Here is a 25,043-nt window from a genome sequence, read left to right on the forward strand (position 1 = left end):
ACTGCCAGATGAGCCTCCCCCAAAGTGTTAATATGAATCATAAGCAAATAAAATGGTTGTCGAACCATTTTTATTGTATCAATATAAAAATGTACAATACAATACAAAAAATATAGTATAATATGGTAGAAATAGAAGATAGAAGAGATACATTGTGGGTAGATTTTCTCAAACAGGCATATATGGAATCAAGAAAAAGAAAAAGTCAAATGGGATGAGCTGGAACCTTGGAAGGTCTTATTTTTCATTCAGTGATCTAAAGTGGTTTTCTTGGTTTAAGGTGCCTCATGTTCATTCTTCTGCCAGGAAATTAATTTATTTCTCGATAAGATCTGAGGATTGAATCCAGACTCAACAAAATCATGCAAATGTTGGGTAAAAAGAGTTCTCAAGTGAGATATTATAGGAAATAAAGAAAAAGGAAGGGTCAGGTGTGACTGTGGAGATTCTAATCTTCAGTGACTTAGAAAATTGTAGACAGGTAGCTGGGTGGACCCGTGCTAGATGGGGCCTTGGCATCATCCTGCCGTTGTGCCTTTTTGTAAATCACTATCACTCTCACTGGCTTGGATTCAAGAGGTTGTTTTGTTGTCACCGATGAAAAAAAAAACAAAGTTGTCTTAGTATAAGCATATTCTCAGATATTAGGCTCATCTAAATTCCTCATTAAATGGATTTTCCTAAAGATTTCCTCAAAGCAATGAGGTAAATGTCATAAAACCAAGAAATGTTAAAAATATGAAGGGACTCACGATACATGTCCTCAGGTTCTGAATCTAAATGCTGCCTTATAAAATGGACTGCTACCAGTTAGCTTGATTAGATAGGCTCAAACAGTACTCGCTCTAATCTCTTGGGAACTTCTACTAGCCCTATTAATTGCTTTTTTACAAATTTATTTTACATCCATTATCTTATTTAATCTTTACAACAATCCTTAGATTTAGACATTATTTTTACTCACATTTTAGAGATCAAGAAACTGAAACTGAGCTAGAATAACTGGCCGAACTTAATGCAGTTGGTAAATAGAGGCACATGAGGTTATAGTCTGGAAAGGCTGTTTGACATTAAGTCAAGTCCTCGTTTTCTCAATGATGCTGGTTCTTTTCAACCTGTTTCAAAGGCACTGGGAACCTGTGGTGCCTCAGGGACCACTGACCAGAAAAAGAAGAGAGAAGGGAATAAACCAGGCAGTGCTCTGGGCCCCTCACTCTAGTTTCAGCCAGAGCACATCTGATATATATGAATCCCATTTAAAGTTTTGTTTGAAAAAATTCTCAAATGCTGTATTATACCGTGATGTCTCCTAATGCCGTACTAGCAACTTCTTGAAGTCAAACCTGTCTTATCCTTTCTTTGGTTTCACAACAGTGTGAAACCTCCCCTGACCTGGAGCAGATGGAAATCATTGCCCTTGGGATGTGCTTTGGGCTCCAGGACAGCACAGTCTAAGGACCTCCCATGACCCCCTGGTAGCCTTGCTGTCTTTGTCATCAAAGCCAATTAAGTATTCACAGTACCTGCAGCCTTCTCACTGTTATCAGTGATATCACTGTTATTACAACTCATTGAGCTCTCTTCAAAGAGGGAAGTGATATCTTCTCCAAATATCTTGAGGCAGTTTTCAGTGAGAAAGTGTACAAAAGAAATCTGTAACACAAAAGGGCAAAAAACAGGGTGTTATTTTATGGCATAGTTATAAATCACATTTCATATGTGAATCTTGGCTCTAACAAAAATGCAGAATAATTCTGAGAAAAATTCAGACTTGATTAAAATAAATAAGTATATATATATATATATATATATATATATATACACACATACACACACACACACTAGTTTTCTCTACGAAATAACTGATACTTTCAAGAGTACTTTGGGCACAGATTTTAAAATTCTTTTAATCAGTGGGCTAAAATTATAATTTGTGGCCTAATTTAAGTAGCTAACATTTTTGTAATGATGGTTACATCTTTAAAACTAGGATAATTTTCAAGTAACCCACATAGGATATTTGGGGCAAAGATGTATATTCTCTTATTAAATTTTATTTATTTATTTTTATTTAAGAACTTTTCCAGTTTTATTGAGATATAATTTATTATAACATCTTATTAAAATTTATAAAGTATCCAATACACAAAAACTTGTGAAATTCACTTAAGAAATATCTGAAATGTGGGAAGCAGTGATTTCTGTGGAAGGAAGCAGCTGGAGAGAAAACATGTGATGTGTTTTTCTGACTGTGTTGCCTTGCCTCATGCTTGCTCTGGGTAAGCTTGGGGAAGAGCTGTGTTCTTATTAGGCATGTTGTGGCTCTATTAGCATGTTCTGAAATCTTTTACTAGTTTCTTCATCCTGCAGTGGAGGCAAAATAGTGGCCAAGTAATTTTCTGAATGAGCCACAACTGGCAGAGCGAGGCCAGTATGTGTGGAGCCATGGGTGCTCATATTGCCCAAGCCACCTAGGATGTGCCAGCAGTGACCAGAGCAGGTAGGTGTTGTCATCACTGTGCAGTGATGAAACCGTGGCTTGGGAACCTTGCCCAAGTTTACACATCCCTTAGTGATTAGGCTGAGAGTTGAACCTTGGCTCTCAGACTCCAAAGCCCAAGGTTCTTTTCTATCATATCATCCTACTCTCATCTCTCTATTCTTTAGTCTCCTGGATGAGAAAGGCGAAGGTGAGAAAGGTGACTCAGCTGCTCTTAATTTCCAGCTTAACAACCCACCTTCCCATACCCCACCAGAGTAGGACTCTGCCACTTCAGGGGAATGCAATTAAAACGCGCACTTTAAAAAACTGGTCCATCAGAGCTAATACCGCAAACTTCAGGTTCAATGTGGGGACTCTGCCCCACAAGGCATAAACATGAGAGATCTCATTACCTTTTTTGTGAAGTTGTTTTCTAATTCTGAGCTGCCAGAATTAGACGGGCAAAGAATGCTTGGGGCTGTACACACTGATAAAGTGTAAACTGTCATCTGATTGGATGAGGAATGTTGCGTAACACTCCAAAAAGGTATCACAAGAGAACTACATTGCTTTTGGCAGCTGGTCTAAAAGACTAAAGACAGAAAAATGTACTTCTAAATGAAGCAAGTCATTTTGCTTAGGAAGTGGAAAGACAAAGAGAACGGAGTACTTCTTTGTATACCATGTATACAGTCCACTCTCAGAGTTCCAGGAATGAATGCATACAAAAATGTTTCATTGAACTTAATTCCTGAACCAGGTAAGAACTTCTCTGGTTAGTTATGTGTTTGACAAAGTTAAGATCATACCACTGGCAGATCGATCCTTTAGCATCTCTTTTTAGACCAATGGATTTCATCTCCAGCAATTCCATGTATTCAGAAGGTGTAAAATGGTCAAGGATTCCATATTAATAAGATGAGGAGAAAAACACGAATTCAATATCAACAGTAAGGCATGCATCTATTTTTAAACTGGCTTCCTGGGTATGATCAAGTGAAACCCTCTGACATTGGTCATTATTTTAGTGGACAAAGCTGTAAATTATAAGCTAATATTTTCCTAAGAGTATTGCATCATTACCTCTGGGTTGCAGTTATTTTCTCCTCCTCATTCCCTTGATCAATAACACCAAGCCATTTATCATAGAGACTGGCTGAAAATACACTTCCGTGGATATTTTGAAGAAAATCCTTACACAGATAAAAAATATATATTATTTTTATGATAAATACGTTGGAGAAATTACAGAGAAAACATTTAGTTGGAAAATTCAGTTCAGTCCCCACTTCCTTCTCAACTACACAAACTGTGATCCACACAGAGCTTGGCTCTGGTTATCCACTGACTTGCACATCCAGAAGCATTGCTTGGATTTTCTCTAACTAAAATTAGAAGCATAAAAGTAGACTCTGGGCTGTAGTGAGAATGACGCTAAAGCCCCTTCCATCACCTGGAACCTACTCATGTTAGCACGCTAGTACAAACTGACAAGGTCTGGTGACTCATCCTAAATCCTATTAGTTTCTTGAAAAGAAATGGACATACCCATTTTGCTTGTACTTTGCTCTTAATTCAAGCAAAAAAAGTTCTGAAACAAAAAAATAACCAAAAACCACACCTCCAACATGCTCTTGCACACATATTAAGAGAGAACTGGGCTTTCTGACTTGAGGTATGTATGTATGCTCCTTGGGAAAAAAAACTAATAATAGCTTCAGTCTTCCTTTTTTTAACTATATAAAAGTTCAGTTCTGCAGACGTTTAAGCAGTAGGTGTTAGGAATATATCAAAATCCCCAGTGGGAACTACATGTTACCCCTTACAACTCCTTGAATGGAACACGTCCTCCCAAAAAAGGAAATTGAAAATTTGGATATATTGCAACTTCTGAGTATCAGGGCTAGAGATATGCAAATGTAAGCTTCCTAAGTGGAGGCCTGGAAAAGTCATAACTTTAGAGGGATGATGAACAAGTCTTAATATCATAGAATTGGGCCTATTAAAATTTATGAAGTCATAGTCTTCTGTGTAAGACTGAGGGGAAATTAGTGCATTGCCTTGCTAGTTTCAAAAGCACACCTTGCTTCCACTGGTCTTAATATGTAGCCCGACTTCTCTTAACAGTAGCTTGCTCAGGAGATGCTTCTAGGCAACTGTCATGATTATAATCCAGTAAGTGTTACTTTTATTGAGCTGCTGTTTGTGCCAGGCACTCTTTTGAGTCCTGGGAACAGAGCAGTGGAGACAATGGACAAAGTCTTTGTCCTCTCGTACCTTTGCTGTGTTATTGGTATACAGTACCCACTCACGATCATTAGGTTTTTCACTGTTTCCTAAGGAGTGGCCCCAATATACGTGGAGAGAGGAAGCACTCCAGCTTTGGCTGGTTCTGGGAGTCTGGGAGGGTGCAGCAGGGCCTTTGCCTCATGTGTACCAAACTACATGCATTTGGAGTGTGTGTCTCCTCTCTTTCCTGGACCCTGTTCTGTAGAGTCCACTGGTGAGGCTGAGTGTGGTTAAGCCAGAACATGACGTGTGCAGAATGTGCCGGGGTATCTGCTGCTGGATCTCTGTTTATAGATAGTTTAATGGCAGACTCAGTGTGGTACTGATGATGTATTCATTTCTGATTTAGACCAACTCTCTGGTTAGCGTGACACATGGTATTATACAAAGCCAAGGTTGCAAAGTTTGATTCCCCACCGAGATCAGTCAACTTTAGGAAGAGGAAACGTTGTGAATGTCTAAGAACTGTAGCCGTGAGTAGCTACCCTCTTGCTAGTCTGTGCTTATAACATGGAAATAGGCAAGAGCCTACTAACTTTTGCTAGAAAATCACGTCAGTTCCGTGTGTGCACCCTACGGAGGGCAATACTCATCTTGCTATTTGCATACCTAGTGTGCGTTATTATGGTGCTAGTGTAGTAGGGGTCAACTCTAAGTCATTTCTGAACTGTTGCTATTTATCATATAGTCAGATTACAATCAAACATTAATAGGGGACAAGGAAAGACCAAATGTTACTGAGTTTCTAAGATCATTTTAATAAACTGTTTACAGTCATTACTACATTAACATATTTTTGTTCAGAGCTGCTAACAAGTACCAACATGGATTGATTAAATTTTTCTGTTCTGTTATTCCCCTGGTAGAAATGTAACTAGACACTTGTGATTTAGCTGTATCATTTCAAACTCAATCTATTTTTGTATAAATCTATTGAATTTTCAGAATTCCAAACTGATTTTGACTGCTGCACCCACTTTAAAAGTCAGATTTATAAAAAGAGGCATGTGGTAGGAGCTGGTTACCATGTAACTATAACCACGGGTGGTGGGTTAAACTACCAATATCAACAAAGGATGCCAAAGGTGGTAAAAGGAGGAAAAAGGAGGAACAAAGGGTGGAGTCATCCCTACACTAATTTTAAAGTAAAAGGCATTAAGAGACAGGGGAAGGAAGGACGATGAAGGGATCGGGTGTCCTCACTGAGCATTTTTTGATTCATTGTAAGGCAAATGTTTACTTACTGTGGTAAACTTGTGTAACTATTTCCAAAAGCTTAATATGAATTTTCTTTAATATGAACTTTGCCTTCATTAGGAAGGTGGCGAGGAAGTCATCAAAAGCAGGAAGCTTGTTTTGGTAAACACTCTGTATGTGTAAGTGTGTGTTTTAAAATTGATTATTTTTATTCTTTTGCATGGAGTGTTCAGGAATGAAGATGGGGAGGGTGTTGTGTGATGAAAAAGGAAAGTATATCTAACATTGTGGGACTTTTAACACCCAAAGTAGCTTCCTTCAGTTTTGACTTTGTCAAGTGTTTTTATATTATGCCTATTACGGTTCTTGGGCAGTCATGATGAAGGACCAGTCATATAGCTTCAGAGTTACTCTGTGTGTGGATAATGCTAGAACGTTCCCTACCTTTAAGATGGATGCTACCATAAGAACGGATTCATCATCCAAGTTCACTTTGTCCCCAGAGTTTAGTTTCTCCTTTAGGGCTCTGCATGATTTTATACTGGCTGATTTTCTGAAGATACCTTCTGTGAGAGGCCCTTTTTGATTGATAAAGGAAAGCATATGCTATAGGGAAGAAAAGAAAACTATGTGGCATTTCCTATCTGCAAGCCCGGAGCACAAGCTTGCCCCCTTTTTGACAGAGCTGGGGTGTATGAGGGTACAGTGCTAGAGCTGGAAGGACTGAAGTCCATTTGAAATTTTTTTTCAGTGTTTCCAAATATATTTTCTACCCAACAATCCATTTTACATTCATACACTGAAACATTTTAAACACTTGTTTAATCAGATTTTCCTTTTTAGTAAATTTACACTGTTAAACTTCTCTGCTTTGAGGCCTTTGTAGAATCCCCCTCTCCTCCTTCACTGCTCCTTTCTCATTATTCCCTATTATAGATGCTCTTTACTAAGTGTAGAAATCTTTTTGCCATACTAATTTCCCATTTGTTTATTCTCCTTTCAGTGACTGTATACCCCATTTCTACTTCCTGTATTTCCTCCCCTCTTTTAAGACAGGCTCAAAACCCCTCTCCTCCTTCTCTGATCATATTCCCTTCTCATCTGTCTTTCATTTCCTTTTGTTGTGTCTTCATGTCCTCTGCTTACAGAGTGGAGAGGTAACAGATATTGGAGTCAGGTAATGCAAGGAATCTGGAGTCTGTTATGCTACTCATCTGCTCTATGACTTCAGGCACAGCACATACTTTACTGAGACTTTTTTGTTTTTCACTTATGAAGTGGGGAAGATGATAATCATAGTTACCCCCTAAATTTGCTGTGAAAAGTGCAAGGACTGGGGTAGTAGCTAGCATGTAACTATCAAAAGTGTGATAAATTTCTTCATATATAGCATAAGATTCCCTGCATGTGGTATAGTGCTTGGAGAGCGCTGACAATTCAGTATGCTAATTTGCTATAACACAGGTCAAACTCTGACTTTCATCTGACGCAGTCTGTCAGGATTAAATGACTCATACTTGCCAGGGGATGAGTCTTTATGCTTAAGCACTTGAATTACAAATGAAATCTATGTGAGATATTTTGAGTCATAAGATTGAGTAAACTCAGCTGAAGGAGACTTGAGACTGAGTGTGGAGTTCAAGGAAGGAGATGAGAGAATATGAGGATGAGGTGGACTCTCAGATTCCACAGAGCCCATTTTCACTGATCTGAGCAGGTGCAGGTGGGTCTTTGCTGAAACCAGTGGAATGGACAAGAGTATCTTTTCCTGTTGTATTTGCCTCATGACTCTGCAGTACCTAAATCAGATCTTATTCTTTGAAGTAATACTAACAAAACTCAGCCAAAGCCAGGGGCTGTCTAATGACTTCTCCGCTTGAGGATAGAGTTGGATGAGAACACTTGCGCTCTCAGAGCTCCCCTCCTCAGGAGGGCTACAGAAGACCAAGATGAGACCTAGCAGAATTGGGGCAGGCGGGTGGTCATTATCCCACACGTCCTCGAGAGAAGCTCCGAAGAGCTGATTTGGCTTTGTGGGTGGTGGAACTGGGCACTGGTTGTCCTCACGAGTGCTGGAGCTCCGCCAAAAGGCCCAGTTTTTTTTGTTTGTTTGTTTTTTTCCCGGTACACGGGCCTCTCACTGTTGTGCCCTCTCCTGTTGCAGAGCAACAGGCTCCAGACGCGCAGGCTCAGCGGCCATGGCTCACGGGCCCAGCCGATCCGCGCATGTGGGATCTTCCCGGACCGGGGCACGAACCCCTGTCCCCTGCATCGGCAGGTGGACTCTCAACCACTGCGCCACCAGGGAAGCCCAAGGCCCAGTTTTTGACTGAACTCCTCTTAACTGTCTTCTGGCCTGAATCTAAGGAAGAAGAAAGATTATTACTAATAGTAGTTTAGTTCATTTAACCTGATTTCCACCACTTACCTTTTATAGCATGTTCATTGCAGTGGCTGGAAGAGAGAGAACCTGAGTCACTTCTTGTATAGAATTTCCCACATTCTGAAATTGGCTAATTGCATCCTGTGGTGTTAGTGTATTCTTCTTCACCATATCCTGCACACCAGTAGTTAAACCTAGAGGCTTGATTAGACTCAGGGCTGATTCTCCGAGTGACAGTATTCCCCAGACAGTGCTATCTACTGCCTCTGCACTGTGTCATGAGTCACTTAACCTGTGTTATACAAGTTTCCTGATGTTAAGTATTATCAGTGGATTCAGGTGTCAAATCTCATTTTAAAAGCCAAAAAGATTTGGTATTCAAATCAAGCAGAGTTTGGTAATCATTTACTTTTGTAGTAGGCTTCTTCCCACTCTTAGATTTCCTGTTTGGCTTTCTGAGTACCCGACCGTGGTCAACATTTCTCCCATCAAAAGGATCTGCCCTTCATGACACATCCTGCCTGACCCCACTTTTCAGCCATCCTCTGGACCTCTCCTCTGGTAGGCCACAACCCTCAGGCAGCTCCATAGATGACTTTCTGCAGTCAGGGTCCTTGGGAAGTAGTCATTAAATGCTGGCTATATGGTAAGATGCCAGGTGGCCATCTTCCTGTAACACCCTACCCAGCTACCCAGAGATGATTTTTAACTACCCAACAGCCCCTGTCAAAGGAATGCTGACAAACGGCTTTTCAGAAAAAAGTGATCAGCAATGAAAAGCTAAGTTCAAAGTTTCTACTGCCTAGCTATGAATCTTTTCCTGATATTTGCTTAAGTAACCTGTTTAACATTTGCTTAAAAAACCTGCTTAAATAACCAACTAAAAAAAGTCAACAGAGGAGCCAAGTTGTAGAAAAATAAACAGATGAGCAACATTTTACCAAATATCCTTAAACGCCCATCCACTTGTCTTTTCTGAGACATAGTGAGTGTGTCACCATGTCCACTCATGTGGGCGAGACACTTGTGCTGGGTGAGAAAACCAGAAGGCTCCTGCTCTGCCACTTAGTTGGCTAGGTTACTTAAAACTCTTTGAGCTTTGATTTCTCAAATTTAACAAAAATGATGCTGCCTACACCCCACTGGACTGCATAATGTAATGTACTACTCAACACAGACATGGCCCATAGCAGCCTTGATGAAGGTAATTTCCTCCCTCAGAGGGCCTACGGCAGCCTAGACATCGGTCTCCTCCCCTCAAAGCAGACCCCACTCCCATTCTCCATTTGATTTTGCAGCCTCCAGAGATATGCAGTCATGAAGGAATGCCACCACTCTACCTTAGGCTCTTCTTGCCCTGACATGCATACCTCCATCATTTTAAAAGGAGAGAATGAAGAAAGCAAATACATTCTTAAATCCAGGAGGAGATTCTTCTACATTAACATGTACAAATGTTTAAGATACATGTTTATATAGGTTGAGTTGTTTTGTGCAACCTGGTTTCCCTACTCTTAAGCTGATTGTATTATTTCTAAAACTATCCAAATGTATTCATGTATTCCAAATGTATTCATTCATTGTTCAGCTTTAATAAGAATGCTCTTAAAAAGAGTGCTTTATCCCTTGCTACAAAGCTATATATCCATCCACTCCATGAGCATAGACAGAAAGCAAAATAGACATTGAGTCCTGTACTTTCTCAAAGATAGTTTCAGGCTTAGTTGGACCTTTCATAACATACATTGTTTGATATTAGAGTTCATGTTGCCCCTGTGACCATTAAAAGTGTATGCTATAGCCATGAAAAAATATGGGGACTATTAAACAAGCTAACGTTATAACCTCATCTTTCTTAAACAGTCCTGATAAGATTTAGGTTAGTGTTTCCTCATGCTCAAATTAGGGTTTGAATATTAAAAAATAAAATTTTTGAAACTTTGTGCTTATAGAATAATAATCATAACAATAAAAATACTTTAAGTAGAAATTCTATGCTGGCCTCAATACTTCCCAAATGAATAACACATTTTATTCAGAGAAAGAAATATTGATGGGACAATATTGGAATGGTAGGGGAAAAAAAAATTGCAAAAGGGAAGATTTTAAAAAACCCTAACTGAAAATATTCAGTCCAGTTCCAGTCGCCACCTGGGTCTGAAGCATACGTGGAAAATGAGGTTGCTCTGGGGGTAGAACTGAGAGTTCATTTCTAACCAGAACCCCCAAGGCCACTTCAGCCTAAGCCCAGAACAGATTCCAGGTCTTATCTAAGCCATACAGTCATCTAACGACCTCCTGTGAGGGCATGAGGTGCTAGGCAAAACCCTAGGATGGGGAAGATGTGTTCCGAGGCCATAAGAAGCTCATGTTCTAATAAGACACACAGATGTGTACAGACATAATTATATGTGGGGAGTGCTCTGGGGATACAGAGAAGGGAGATGTCTACCTAGAGGAATTAAAAAAAAAAAACAACTTTCCTAGAAGTGAGTTGGGTCTTGATTTCAGACCTTTGGGGTTTCTCTGAGCTTGATTCTGGGTGGGTGTTGGTGCCTGCCTATACCGCCCCCCCGCACCCCTACATGGAGAATAGGCTGTATGTTATGAGTTTGCTTTCAGCAGTAGGGGCAAAAACCAAGAGAAGACACTTGCAGGAAGGGAAGGGGCTTACCTTTCCCCACTGATTCCTGGCTTGGATCCTGGCTGAGTGCTTGGGTTTCACCGGGCTTGAATCTCTTGGGACTCCTGCTTCAGGAGGCAGGCCTCCTGAAGGGCGGAAGGAGAGGTGGAGTCGTCCAGTCCCCGCTGCAGGAGCACAGTAGCTGGAAGTGGCTCATCTTAATTCCATAGGGATGTTCATGCCCTGTATGGAGAAAAATCTAAATGTAGATTCTGCTGATGGTGATGGGCGCGATCAAACCTACCTTACCGTGAGGAAGTGCGCCACGCTGGTGTGGCTGCCGTTCTTCTGGGCCTTCTGGGTAGAGAAGGCTGTGCCTCCTGAGTGAGCATGATGTGCACTGTCATGGGGGACACCCTACAGAAAGCAGGTGCCCAAGCAAAAGAGTAGAGAAAAATGTTTGTAGACACATTGCTTGGCTTGGACTGTATATATCCATCAGTGCATTGCACAATGTTGACTTTCATTATGTTTCCATCTGAGAATATTGAAGGCCTTCTAGTTTCTGCCTTGACACTCACTAGGTTGTACATCTTAGGCAAAGTACTTGCCTTACATTCCTCCTTTGAAATGCTTACCCTCACATAGACTCATAAGGATAAAAGTAAGTATATTAATAAACACTGGTGCTTAATATTTTAAAAATAATTGGACTATATATGTTAAAAATTGCTATGATCACTGTTCTCTCACATGTCAGTTTAACAAACAGATTTTTCATTTCCTTTTGTCAGTTCAATAGCCATAGCTATTCCAGAGCAGTGGGGTTGTTTGCCTTTATGTTTGCCTCCCACTGCTGCCTTCCCTCTGAGGGGGGTCCTGCGAGGCAGCAATCAGAGGCAAGGCTGCATGGTGGTGGAAACCCAGAAGCGAAGTGCAAAACAGTGTTTACGGAGTGGAAAACCACACTAGAAATCATTGGGAGTTACCTGCCAAGTGATTTGTTTTACTCTTTCAGGCTTTAAATTGCTTCCTCACCATAGAACTCTCAAAGACCCTGTGCTGTGACATGGATTTCATTTTTTAAGAATAGAATGAAAGTTCCTTTTCTTTCATTTCTGATTTATTATTATTATTTATTTATTTATTTTTGGCTGCGTTGTGTCTTCATTGCTGTGGCGAGCAGGGGGTACTCTTCATTGCGGTGCGTGGGCTTCTCATTGTGGTGGCTTCTCTTGTTGCAGACCACCGGCTCGAGGCACATGGTCTTCAGTAGTTGTGGCTCGCGGGCTCTAGAGCGCAAGCTCAGTAGTTGTGGCGCACGGGCTTAGTTGCTCCGCGGCATGTGGGATCTTCCCAGACCAGGGCTCGAACTCATGTCCCCTGCATTAGCAGGCAGATTCTTAACCACTGTGCCACCAGGGAAGTCCCCTGATTTATTATTGAATGTAACTTAGGGAACTCTTGCTTTTGCTTTTAATCTGGCGTAAATGCAATGTCAGTGCTTTGTTCAGAACAAGAATCACAGCGACTTACATCCTTTAAAGCAAAAGAAACTTCCATGACAGGAATAAAATACAACCAAATCACCAGGATAACCAGGAGCTAATCCATAATTGTGAATTGAGAGCATGTTAAATGCATTCAGAATGACTGCTAAGGTATCATCATGAATGACAGGCTCTTAGGAGTCCTTAGAGCCAGCCGTGGTGAGTGAAGCTGTTCGAAGCCTAAAAGTTGTCATCTATGTGGTTTTGTTTAAATTAATGCATTTTGTTAAAATAAATATATTTAAGTATTCATTTTTTTTCCACTTTATTGCTGACTGACTCTTACAAAGATGTCAACATTAAAAAAGAAAAACACATGAAATGGGTGAGGGGATTTTGTCCTCAGCTATGTACTTGGTGACTCAGTGTATTCTAAGACTGGGACTCTACATATCGTAGAAAAAACTCAGTTGATTGGATTTTCCAGATCACTTGAAAACGTTCTTCAGATCACTTGAAAGAGTAATAGCCTCACAGGATTATTGCAAGATTAATAAAGAAAAAAAGATACTGCATGTTAGAGGGAATGCGCTAAGATTTCTAGCAGAAATCATTGTCACCTTTACTATATTGCAAGTTCTGCTACAGATTTTGTCCTTTCTCTCTCTTTTTTTTTTTTTTTTTTTTTTTTTTTTTTGCGGTACGCGGGCCTCTCACTGTTGTGGCGTCTCCCGTTGTGGAGCACAGGCTCCCGGCGCGCAGGCTCAGCGGCCATGGCTCACAGGCCCAGCCACTCCATGGCATGTGGGATCTTCCCAGACAGGGGCACGAACCCGTGTCCCCTGCACCGGCAGGCGGACTCTCAACCACTGCGCCACCAGGGAAGCCCCTTTCCCTTGTTTTAATCCCTCTTTTTTCACTGACTACACTGAACATATTTGCTAATCCAAGAGTATGTATTATTATTTCTAGCTAACTTGCTACAGTAACTATTTTAGGAGAGGTGTAATCTGTTTATCAGAAACCTCAAGAGCAATGCTGGTAAACTGAGCTTGAGAAATAGCAAAGTACAGGTGGTTTAGTCAGTGAAGACTTGAAGAGTCTGAGTGTGATTATCTCATTTTCTTTATGATGCTGAGGAAAGTTGTGGGCACAGAGCAGGTATTAAATAAATGTCCTTGGGTTCAGAGGCATGGCTGGATTTTAGAAGATTCTCACAAAATGGAGACTATTTAGTAGTTAGGAAATGGAACAGAGGACTTCAAGACTGGAATATGAAAAATAATGTATGAGAAAAAGAAATTCCAGTTTTGTGTTGCTCTCATACCTAAGTAAGTAAAGAGTAAGTAAATAAATATCTTCAAGATAACTCTGTCAAGTGAAGAAAGCAAAGAAGAAAAATTCACATTTCTCTCCCCAACTAGACCACAAATTGCTGAATGAAAAGATGTTATCAGTGCTTGGGATAGAGTAAGTGCTTGGAATTATTTAATAAATCCATGAATAAATATTGCATGGTATTTTCACTTTTAAGGGTATTTAAGCTTAAGACTGATCAACCATTACTTTGAGACTTTAGGGTCACAATTTTGAACCCAATCATCCCCATCTTAGGTTTTCCCTGACACTTAACCAGTGAGTAGGTATGAGGCCTCTTTCTTGCCAGAACTGACCCACAGCTGGTAATCTTTCTCAGAGCCCTTGGAGACAAAAAGAACTATGTGTCACAGCAAATCTTCCCAGTAGGTACTTGAAAACACATTTCCTTAGCATTTCTGTACTTCCAAAAAAAAGAATTTGGGCTAGTATAAATGCTATTTGGTCCATAGGGGTGGCTACAATTTTTTGAGTTAATAGTGCTGATTTCAGTAACCCCTGTCCCTCTCGCAGCCTCCAATGGACCGTCTGAGATTCTTGTCCTTTTTGATAAAGGGTGGGGATCTATGGAACCACATGCAATCAGCCCCTCACTTTGTGGGCGGCCCATGGCATAAAAAAATCATGGTAATGCTCCTTCACGCTGGAGGAGTCCTGCTTTCTACTGTCTCTGCTGTCTCTGCTGCTAAAATTCTTCAACAGACTCCTTGGAGACTGTTGGCTTTTGCCTTCAAATGTCCCTGCTCAGGCAAGTATGTTGTCCAGAGAGTCACATACTCTGCCATGACTATTTCTGAGCAAATTAAAACTTGAAAGGCATCGTTAGGGACTTCCCTGGTGGTCCAGTGGTTAGCACTCTGTGCTTCTAATGCAGGGGGCCCAGGTTCGATCCCTGGACAGGGAACTGGATCCCACATGCTGCAACTAAGAGCCTGCATGCTGCAAGTCAGATTCCCACATGCCGCAACTGAAAAGATCCCGCGTGCTGCAACTAAAGATCCCTCATGCTGCACCGAAGATCCCACGTGCCGTAACTAAGACCCAGTGCAGGCAAATCAATCAATAAATATAAAAAAAAAAAAAGAAAGGCATCATTAGCTCAGCAACCATGAGCAAAAGGAGACAAATACCCAAGAGGCCTTGAGTAGATGGCAGAGTAAATTCAGCCCACTTGCTTTGATGTAGACAAGCGCCACTTAAGGGAAAGAAGGGACAAGGGTTCTAACCTAGAGATTAAGTCAGATGCAGAAAACAATTAACTCCCAGCAGAATCACTGCCTAGGAATACTGGATATCCCATTTGAAACAAGTCTAAATTATAAAGACTGCTGAATTAAAGAGGAGAGGAAATGTTTGAAATAGAGTTGTTGGTGATAGGTACTATGTATGGTTGCCCTTGACTCCTGATTAAAAATCATGGCCTTGCTGTGAAAGGAGGCAGGGTCCTGGTATGGAAGCAGTGTCACTCACAGACAGACACACACACACACACACACACACACACACACACACACACGGCTAAATCTGCTCAAAATTGTATTGCAAATAAGAAGTGAGAGCTAATAAAAATCTTTTTTTTTTTTTTTTTTTCTTGCGGTACGCGGGCCTCTCACTGTTGTGGCCTCTCCCGTTGCGGAGCACAGGCTCCCGACGCGCAGGCTCAGCGGCCATGGCTCACGGGCCCAGCCACTCTACGGCATGTGGGATCTTCCCAGACCGGAGCACGAACTCATGTCCCCTGCATCGGCAGGAGGACTCTCAACCACTGTGCCACCAGGGAAGCCCAAAATCTTTTCTTTTACGGTAAAGATTGGAAAAACTATGTTGGAATCCCTTAAATCAGGAATACGTGTATAGGCATATAACCCCAATTCTTCATTAAAATAGAAATTTTTTCTTGTCTGGTGAGATTGATCACTTTAAGTAAAGGAAAATTACAAAATGAAATAAAATGAGCTCTAACATTAATCTCACCAACCTTATCCCTAAAACCACTCTCTTCTAAGATTTAATTCTTATTCAGGACATATATATCAAATAGGTTAGAAGTCAACGCAGAAGGGTGCTTTACTCAGTGCATATAAATTCAGTTTTATTTAAAATGTATTATTAAATTCAATTTTTACAGAAATCATTGATTTCTTATACCAAATTCTGGCTGACCTGAGTTTTTAAGGGGCTTTATTATACCATTGAGTCAGACAAAACTTAAATACAAATATTGTCATTATGTCATATCACAATATCAAGACATTTTCACATTTATAAATATATTCACATATATATCTACTTATATATATAAATTTTATGTATTTATATATAATTTTATATAGGGAGCCATGCTTTACAAGTGCTTTCTTCAGTTCTGTCCATCTGAATGCCCCTTGCCCTCTCTTTTCCCTTATGCACCCTCATCCCCAAACATAGCCATGTCTTTCACCAAAAAATTTTCAACAAGCCATAACAGTCCTATCAAAACATAAAGGAGAACAGACACTTGAAAGCAAAACAAGATGAAAGTGATGTGTACACAAATGCCCCCAGATCCATGGTTTTATTCAGAACTTGTCTTCTTTACCAGTTCACAAGAGGCATTAGCTATCTCATTCTCAGGACCTGCAACAAGGGGATGTAGCTTCTAGCCAGGTGGTCTTTATGTCAAATTTACAACAAAAGATACATTTAGGATTTCTCATGCTGAGATTGAGTCCTCAGATGGCAATCAGGGTAAATGGGGATGGGATGGGAGGAATCAGGAAAGAAGATACAGAAAGCAAGGTCCAATAGAGGAGGAAATATTTAGAATCTTATTGTCTAGGTATATAATGTATACAGTAAAGTGCATGTTTTCATAGCACTCTAAAATTATAGCCCGAGTTCATTATGCTATGACTTACAATTCACACAGAATTTAAAATGGAAATACAACACTCATGTATAGGCTAATAACATAGCTTTGCTGCCTTCAACTTCTGAACTTAGGGGCACCAAATATGACTTACATATCTGTAATAATTAGCTGTCTTATGATGGTAGGTACATCATACACACACATACAAACACACGAATCTCAAAAATCAAAGTTGGTTTTTAACTAAAAATAACTTGCAGGTAACTTACAGTTATTCCTAGCTTTGAAAGTGACATGTTGATAACATCATTCACTGTGTCTGAATTTCTTACTGTTATAGTTACAGACTGCAAAAAAGAAGCAAGAAAAATTGCTATAAATTAAAAATATTTAAACAGGTGAGTAAGTAATTATTGTTAAATTATTATCCATATTCTAAAGGCAAAGCTTGTATTCAGGTAATGACAAAGTAAAGCACATGTAGAACACAAACCCCTAATTATAGTTTTCCATTCCTTTATATAACATGAAGTTAGTAGAAAGCATTTCAGTAAAACAGAAAGGATTTGTTGGCACACAAAATATAACAGCTTGGGACTTCCCTGGTGGTGCAGTGGTTAAAAATCCGCCTGTCAATGCAAGGGACACAGGTTCGAGCCCTGGTCTGGGAAGATCCCACATGCCACGTAGCAACTAAGCCCGTGTGCCACAACTACTGAGCCTGTGTGCCACAACTACTGAGCTGCGTGCCACAACTACTGAAGCCCGTGTGCCTAGGCCCCGTGCTCTGCAACAAGAGAAGCCACCACAATGATAAGCCTGTGCACCACAGCAAAGAGTAGCGCTGCAACTAGAGAAATCCCGGGCGCGGCAACGAAGACCCAACGCAGCCAAAAAAAAAAAAAATTTATATATATGTATATATATATAAATAAAACAGCTCAAGCAAGAAAGAGATAGACTGAGAATTCTGAGAAGGCAAATGGGCTGGTCATCAGCACCTTAGCGCTTTTTCCGTAATGGAGGAGGGATAGTTTAAAAAGGAGCTGGACTCTCTTCTCTCTTCCTGAGTTGTGTTTTTATAGTATGGCTTTATTTCTTTGCAATTATGTAGTCAGTTAATTTCAACATTTTCCCCTATGTCTGTGTATTTGAAGATTTCTTTGAAACACAATTATCAGATAAAATTATTTTTCTACATAGTAATTCTAAAGGCATTATCAAGCTAAAACTATACGGCCAATGAGAAAGATAGACACATATCTGCTGGATTTTATAGATTTTTTTTTTCTGATGTAGATATCTATGTTTATTGACACCCAAGGTACTGTGCGGAAACTTCCAAATACACTGACCTGGAAAAAGTCATTTGAATAATTCTCTTCCTAGTGAAATACAGAGCCAAGATTATCCACTCCCTTGAAACCAAACCAAGGAGTTATCCAAAAGTCCAGAGCATAGTTTTGACTCTCCAGTAACACTGAGCACTTACCATATGCCAAGCACTGTTCTAAATATTTTATAAACATTATTTCATTTAACTGTAAACTACATCAGGTAGTCTTTATTAGCCCCATTTTACAGATGAGGAAACTCACAGAGTTTTCTGTTGCCAAAAGCAACAGAAACAGGGTTTGAACTCAGACAACCTAGCTCATGAGCCTGTGCTCGTAACCACTTGGCCTCCATGGGTGTTGACCTGTGGCTCCCTGAAGAACCCTCCTCCTCTTTCCTATCCTGAGCTTCATCTCTTCCCCCAGAGTCACCAGGCTTTCTGAAGGGATTATTCTTTTATTTGTGGAGTGAGATGATAAATCTCATGATATTACACCAACAAAGCTAGATGCTAGCTTGGAAATGTTCAAACTGTATCACAACAAAGCTTTATACTACAGTGGATTCTCCTAGGGTGTCATTGTGTTTCTTCACACTCAGTCACAACTGAGTGAGATTTTCTCAGTGGAAGTGAGAAAGAATGAACCTAATGTAAACTGACTTGAGGAGAAGGGAGAGGAGGGCTGCAGTTTTCATTTCTATTGTGTATCCCTTACTGTGGCTCCCCCTCTCCTTTCCTTTACCTCAGCCTTATACTAGGGGGTAAGCCCCAATGGTTTGTGAAATTTATAGGATTCTAGGGAGATTTCTCCTATTCTAACACAGGGGTGTTGCCTTAGATGCTTAGGAAGAGGGGTTGTGGTATATTCTCTAAGTGTCCTCTCACGGATAAGTTAATAGTAATCGTCATCTTTTATCTAAATAAAATTCATTTTTCACTGTTTCTGTATTCTTCAGTAACTAAATATGAGGATAGTGATGTCTAAAGACAGTGGACTAGGTACAGTCCCTTCCCATTCGTAAATTCTTCATGGGCCTCTACTAGTATTAATATCTTAATATTTATAAAGCAGATCCTGTTCTAAAAAAAAAAGTAATAATTTTACTTGAAAAATAACTTACTAATAAGCATTCTAATGAATATCAAAAATGATAATGAAGGTTTCATCTGAGTTTAATTCTTGAGAACAGAAGTTTCTAATGTAGTACAAAAGAAAATGACAAAAATCTCAATTTTCACTGAATATTAACATCCCACACAACTGGAGGAATATAATTTCTTTGGCAAGAAATAAACATTTACGCTTATTATTACATACAAGCTAAAATTTACTTATTCTGACCAAATACATAGGTAGCAGTTAGTCAACTATTTATTCCATTTGTGTTGATTTCTATAGCATCAACCTAAAGATGAGTTTTCAACTGAAGTCTGAAGATGAACTGAGGTAAAAGGGGACTTCAGTCCCCCCGCCCCTTTTTATGGCTAAGTGGAAAAACTCGGTGCTAAGCTCAGATGATGAATTTGCACAGACTGATTCAGGGCATAACACAATCCTCCGTCAAGGATGAGGCATGACAGAGAAGAGAGATCACAGGAGGCTTTCTTTTTAATTGTTGTCTCTTTCTGGAAAAAGAAAAAACAAATTTTTCCTATTAATAATGATCTTGAATATACCTAAATGTTATTATGGGAATGATCTGGTAGGTGGTTTTCTAAAAATTGTGGTGAAAACTCATACAAGGTGTCAGCACTCAGTACTGCTAGTCATTGCAGTGGAAGAACTGTGTCTCCCCCTCTCCCTGCTGACACCTTCATACACCGAAGCCCTCACTGCCAACACGACTGTATTTGGAGATAGAGCTTTTAGGATGTAATTAAGGCTTATGAGGTCATAAGGGTAAGATTCTAATCCAGTAGGATTGGTGGGCTTGTTTGAGGAGGGAGAGAGCTTTCTTTCTCTCTCCCCACATTCACGCAGTTAGGAAATGCCACGTGAACATACAGTGAGAAGACAGCCATCTGCAAGCCAGGAAGAGAGCTCTCACTAGAGCTGGTACCTGATCTCGGATTTCCAGTCTCCAGAACTATAAGGAAATACATTTCTGTTGTTTAAACCACCGAGTCTATGGTATTGGTTGCATTTGTATTCAGGGTTGAGAGGAAAGTGCACCCAGTTGATTCTGTCTCCAACATATATTCCAAATCTGTCTGGCTGAATCTTTCATTTTCACTGCCAACCCCCAAATAGAGCCCTTGTTACTATTCACTGGGACTGTTGCCTCCCCTAACTAGTCACCCTGCTTCCACTCTTGCTTACTCAAAAATCCATCATCTACCAAGAGTCAGAAAATTTTGCTAAAAATATAAACCAGATATGGTTACTGTCCTAGTTAAACACCCTTCAGCATAGTATTTCAGCCCCTTACTAAGGCCTGTGGAGACCCTGTGTGGCTGGACCCCTGACTCCAGTATCATACCCAATATCGTGCCCCCCCCTTTAGGCTCCAGTCACACTGGCTTTCCCTGAACTCCTCCCTCCAGGGGGCTAAGCTGCACCCACTTATGCCTGCTGCTCCCTCAGCCTAGAAGGAAGGCCCAGCCACCTTGGCTAGAAATGGTGGCTGCTTCTCCCCCCACAGGTCCAGCTTAGAGGCTGCCACCTTGAGAGGTCCTCCTGGACAACCCCTCTGCAATATGGTCCCATCTTCTACATGGTACCCTAGCTACTTTGTATCAGAAGCACTAATCACAATCTGTAATTTCCCCCTCTTATTTTTATCACCTGTCTTGTAAGCCCCAGGCAAGACAGACACTGCCTGTCATATTTTCTTACAGTAAGGGTTAGCAAACGTGGAACTGTATAAGTGGGAGAGCATGTAATGTATATATATGCACTTGGTATTAGACATAGGTATCAAATCACTGAATAAGAAGAGGTGCCACTTCTGCCTTCTCCAGCCTCTTTTGAGTTCTACGGGGCTCTGGATCAGCAGGGTATGATTGGCTCCCTCAGTTGATGTAGTGTTTTCACTGTGGGTGGCCACCTCAACGGAAGGGCTTCTCCTGCAAAACATCAAACACCACAGAACAGCTAGTCTCTGGTCAGATATATGATGGAGTTTATGTTAAATATCAAGGTTCATACAACTCTGAAAATTAGGCTCCATCTCCCAAATAGGGCTTCACAGCTCAAATTCAGGAGTCAGTAAGTTATTGAAAGTTATTGAAAGAAATTAGGCTACTTAGGGAGTTGGTATGGACAGAGAACAGTTTCAGGAACAAAGCCCTGGCGCATGTGGACTCTTAGAGGTGGGGAAAAGGGGAAAGCGGCAAAGCTGGTCACGAACCGTTAGGAAGAGGAGAACCAAGAGGCCAAAGGTAGAGAGCATTACAAGATGGTAAAAACCAACAGCAACAAAAAACCAACAACCACCCAAAATAGGACAATTTGTGGCCTAATATAGATAAAATACAATGATATGGAGATTCGCAAAGACGTAACTACAATTTGGTGTCATGTTAACATAAAAATTTAGATAACGGAGGATTCTGGAAAATTGACCCCAATCTTATCTAAATCCGTATTCAGAGTTTGGGGAAAATTCTCAAAGATCGGCAAATAATACTGGAAACATCAAAAAGTTTCTAAATACAAAGCAGTGCAAAGCTGTTATTTGGTTGAGCTGTGACTAAGCTCTAACAGAACTCTGGTCATAATAGGTAAAACAACTAAACTGAACAGAACATAAAGACTCATAGGTAGAGCAGAAGTTTTCATAGTTCTACAGAAAATTCTCCCCTGTGGAGCCAAAAGTGTTCCCCCCACACCCCCTCTACCCCGAGAATGTAAAGCTGCTCACCTGCTGCACTGAATCTTATGAACACCAGCAGCTTTTCAGGAAACCAATGCTGAAGTTAAAAATTAGTTCACATGTCTTTGAGGAAATAAAACAAAACACCTCCTGTGACCACCAGTCTGTTTGGATGGTCAAAAATAGTATATTAAAAGGCTATGTGATGCGGTGAAGCCTTGAATGACCACCAGAAAGCTCCAAGTGCTCTTTGATTGACATAAACATCCTTTTTCCTCCAGTTCTTGGCACTGAAACTTGAGGATGTCTGCAGCACTTGGCGGAGTACGTGAACAAATCCATGAAGGCTGAGGATTCTGTAGTAGTCAGATCACTGGCCATCATGATGTCAATTCTGAGGCCGTGCCGTAACTGACAAACGGCCATACTTGTTTCCCTGACTTTGCCTCCATCTTTTCGTTCTTTTAATTAATTTTTTATTTTGAAATAACTGTAGATTCCCGTGGAGCTGTAAGAAATAATACAGAGAGAGTCTATAGCCTTTTACCCAGGTTCCCCCAATGGTAATATCTCTCTAAACTACAGTACAATACCATAACTAGTATATTAACATTGAAACAGTCAAGATACGGCACATTTCCATCACCTCAGGGAGGCTTTATGTTACCAGTTTACAGCCACACAGACTTCCCTCCTGCTTCTACCACCTCTTTAATCCCTGGCAACCATTAGTCTTTCTCCATTTCTTTAATTTTGCTATTTTCACGAATGTTATATCAACGGGATCATACAGTATGTAACACTTTGGGATTCGCTCTTTTCCACTCAGCATAATGGGAGATTCATCCGGATTGTTGCAGGTATTCATAGTTCATTTCTTTGTAACTCTTGGTAGTAGTCCATGATGTGTCACAGTTTGCTTAACCAACTGTTAAGGAAGGCCCAGGTTGTCTTCAGTGTTGGGCTGTTACATGTACACATTTTTGTGTCAACATAAGTATCCATTTCTCTAGGCTAAATGCCCAGGAGTGCAAATGTCTGGTTGTATGGTAGTTGTATCTTTTGTTTTTTAAGAAACTGTCAGATTGTTTTCCAGAGTGGCTGTACCATTTCACATTCTCACCAGCACTGTATGAATGATTGTTTCTCCAAGTCCACACAAGCACTTGGTGGTGTCATTTTTTTATCTTAGGCATTCTGATAGCTGTGTAGTGCCATCTCACTGTGGATTTAATTTGCATTTCCCTAATAGTTAATGACGCTGAACATCTTTTCATGTGCTTATTTGCCATCTGTATATCTTCTTCAGTGTTAGGGAACCTACAGTAATCTGCTACAAACATTTTATGTAAAGACACCTTTCTCTTTCCACTTGAAAACTGACCACTGTACAGTTGAGGAGGCTGGTGCACAGACAGTTTAGGTACTGGGAAACCAAGCAGCCACAGTGCAACTAAAGGGTTCAAATCCAGCTGACTCCCAGCCTCTGATCAGTGAGGCCCCCTAACCTCTTCTCATAGGGACGGTCTCTTTCCTTTGACAACAGTGGAGGACTGAAATTTGATCATATAATGAAGTTTGTGGTTTCTCTTGTAAGGCTCTTGTAATAGTTATCTGAATACATATCTTTTATTCCCCACTAGACTCTAAGAATCTCAAGGAATGAGTCTAGTTTTGATTTATCATTTAATTCTCACAGGCATTGGCACCTTGGAGGAATTCAAAACATTTTATGAAATAATTTTCTGCTGTGGATGAAGGAAGAAAGGAATAATCTAAAAGAGTCTCTCTTTCTTTTACTTCATTCATTGAACAGAGTGTTTGAACCTGTACTGAAAGAAAGGCACTTGGTTAGGTCTGGGCAGCAGGGAGCAAAAGGGACTTCGGCCCAGCTCTCTCACAAATCCTAGATTTAAATTGGGGAGACAGAAATTAAACAGGGTCTCACCAATAACTCTTAATGCCAGACTCTGGTAGGTACTACAAAGAAAAATTAGAGTGAGATAAGCAATTACAAGAGGGACCGGACACCTGACTCTTGATTGTGGAGAGGGCAGGCAAGGAAGGCTTCTTTGAAAAGCTCCTTTGAAATGAGCTTTAAAAGATAATTTGGAATTAACTGGGGGGGGGGGGGGAGGGGAGGAAGGGAGAGAGGGAAAGAGGTATGGAGGGAAGGAGGGGGAAAGACGGGGGAGAGAGAGAGAGAGAGAGAGAGAGAAAGGGAAAGAGAAGAAGAAGAGGAGAAGAGAAAAGAATATGTGTTGGGAGAGGATGTTTCTTTTTTTAAATAAATAAATACATTTATTTATTTCTTGCTAGCTTGCTGCGTTGGGTCCTCGTTGCTGTGCCTGGGCTTTCTCCAGCTGCAGCAAGCAGGGGCTACTCTTCGTTGTGGTACGCGGGCTTCTCATTGTGGTAGCTTCTCTTGTTGTGGAGCATGGGCTCTAGGCATGTGGGCTCAGTAGTTGTGGCTCGTGGGCTCTAGAGCACAGGCTCAGTAGTTGTGGCACACGGGCTTAGTCACGCCGCGGCATGTGGGAACTTCCTGGACCAGAGATCGAACCCATGTCCCCTAGCATTGGCATGTGTATTCTTAACCACTGTGCCACCAGGGAAGTCCGGGAGAGGATGTTTCATATTTCATGCTGAAGGGACAGAATTTGAGTATATGAAATTTCAGAGACATGAAAGAGTTTGCTAGATTGGAGACACTAACAGAAGGTTCAGGAAGGTGAAGTAAGTCTGAAACGGTGGGTGGAAGCCAGAAGCACAGGTCTTTTTAGTCCTCTGTGACCTTGTTAAGGCCTCTCCTCTTAAAACCAAACTAGCACAGATGCGGCATATAGACAGTGGCCTCCAGAGACTGCTCACCTCTTTTAAAGGGACAGTGCTAGTCTGGACATGCCTGACTGTATTTAGAACCATGGAGGCTCATCGGGCGACACTTTTTGGCCTCTCATCAAGCATTTGGCAGAATCTATGGAAGGCAAGAAATGTAGGCAGACGTATCTCTGCACCTTCCCCAATTCCCAAATTATCTCCATTCTCTGCCTATCCCTTTTGGAGAGGTTAGAGGCCAGGAAGACTTCTCCCCTTCTAGAATCTAGTCACTGGTAATCAGTGCTGATATGCATCAGAATTGCTTTGAGGAGCTTTTTAGGCTGTACTCTCCCAGAGGTTTTGAGTCACCAGACCCAGAA

At 40.8% G+C, this 25,043-nt stretch overlaps 1 non-coding gene and 1 pseudogene across 1 annotated transcript; one reads left to right on the plus strand and one right to left on the minus strand.

Annotated features, from left to right (window-relative positions):
* Positions 1-463: 463 nt before the first annotated feature.
* LOC132426325 (rho GTPase-activating protein 20-like) lies at positions 464-18,937 on the minus strand (annotated as a pseudogene).
* TRNAR-UCU (transfer RNA arginine (anticodon UCU)) lies at positions 14,673-14,745 on the plus strand. The gene has a single exon. It is a non-coding gene; the product is annotated as a tRNA-Arg (tRNA).
* Positions 18,938-25,043: the final 6,106 nt, after the last annotated feature.

Source organism: Delphinus delphis, chromosome 5, assembly GCF_949987515.2.
Source record: "Delphinus delphis chromosome 5, mDelDel1.2, whole genome shotgun sequence".
NCBI classification, from domain to species: Eukaryota; Metazoa; Chordata; class Mammalia; order Artiodactyla; family Delphinidae; genus Delphinus; species Delphinus delphis.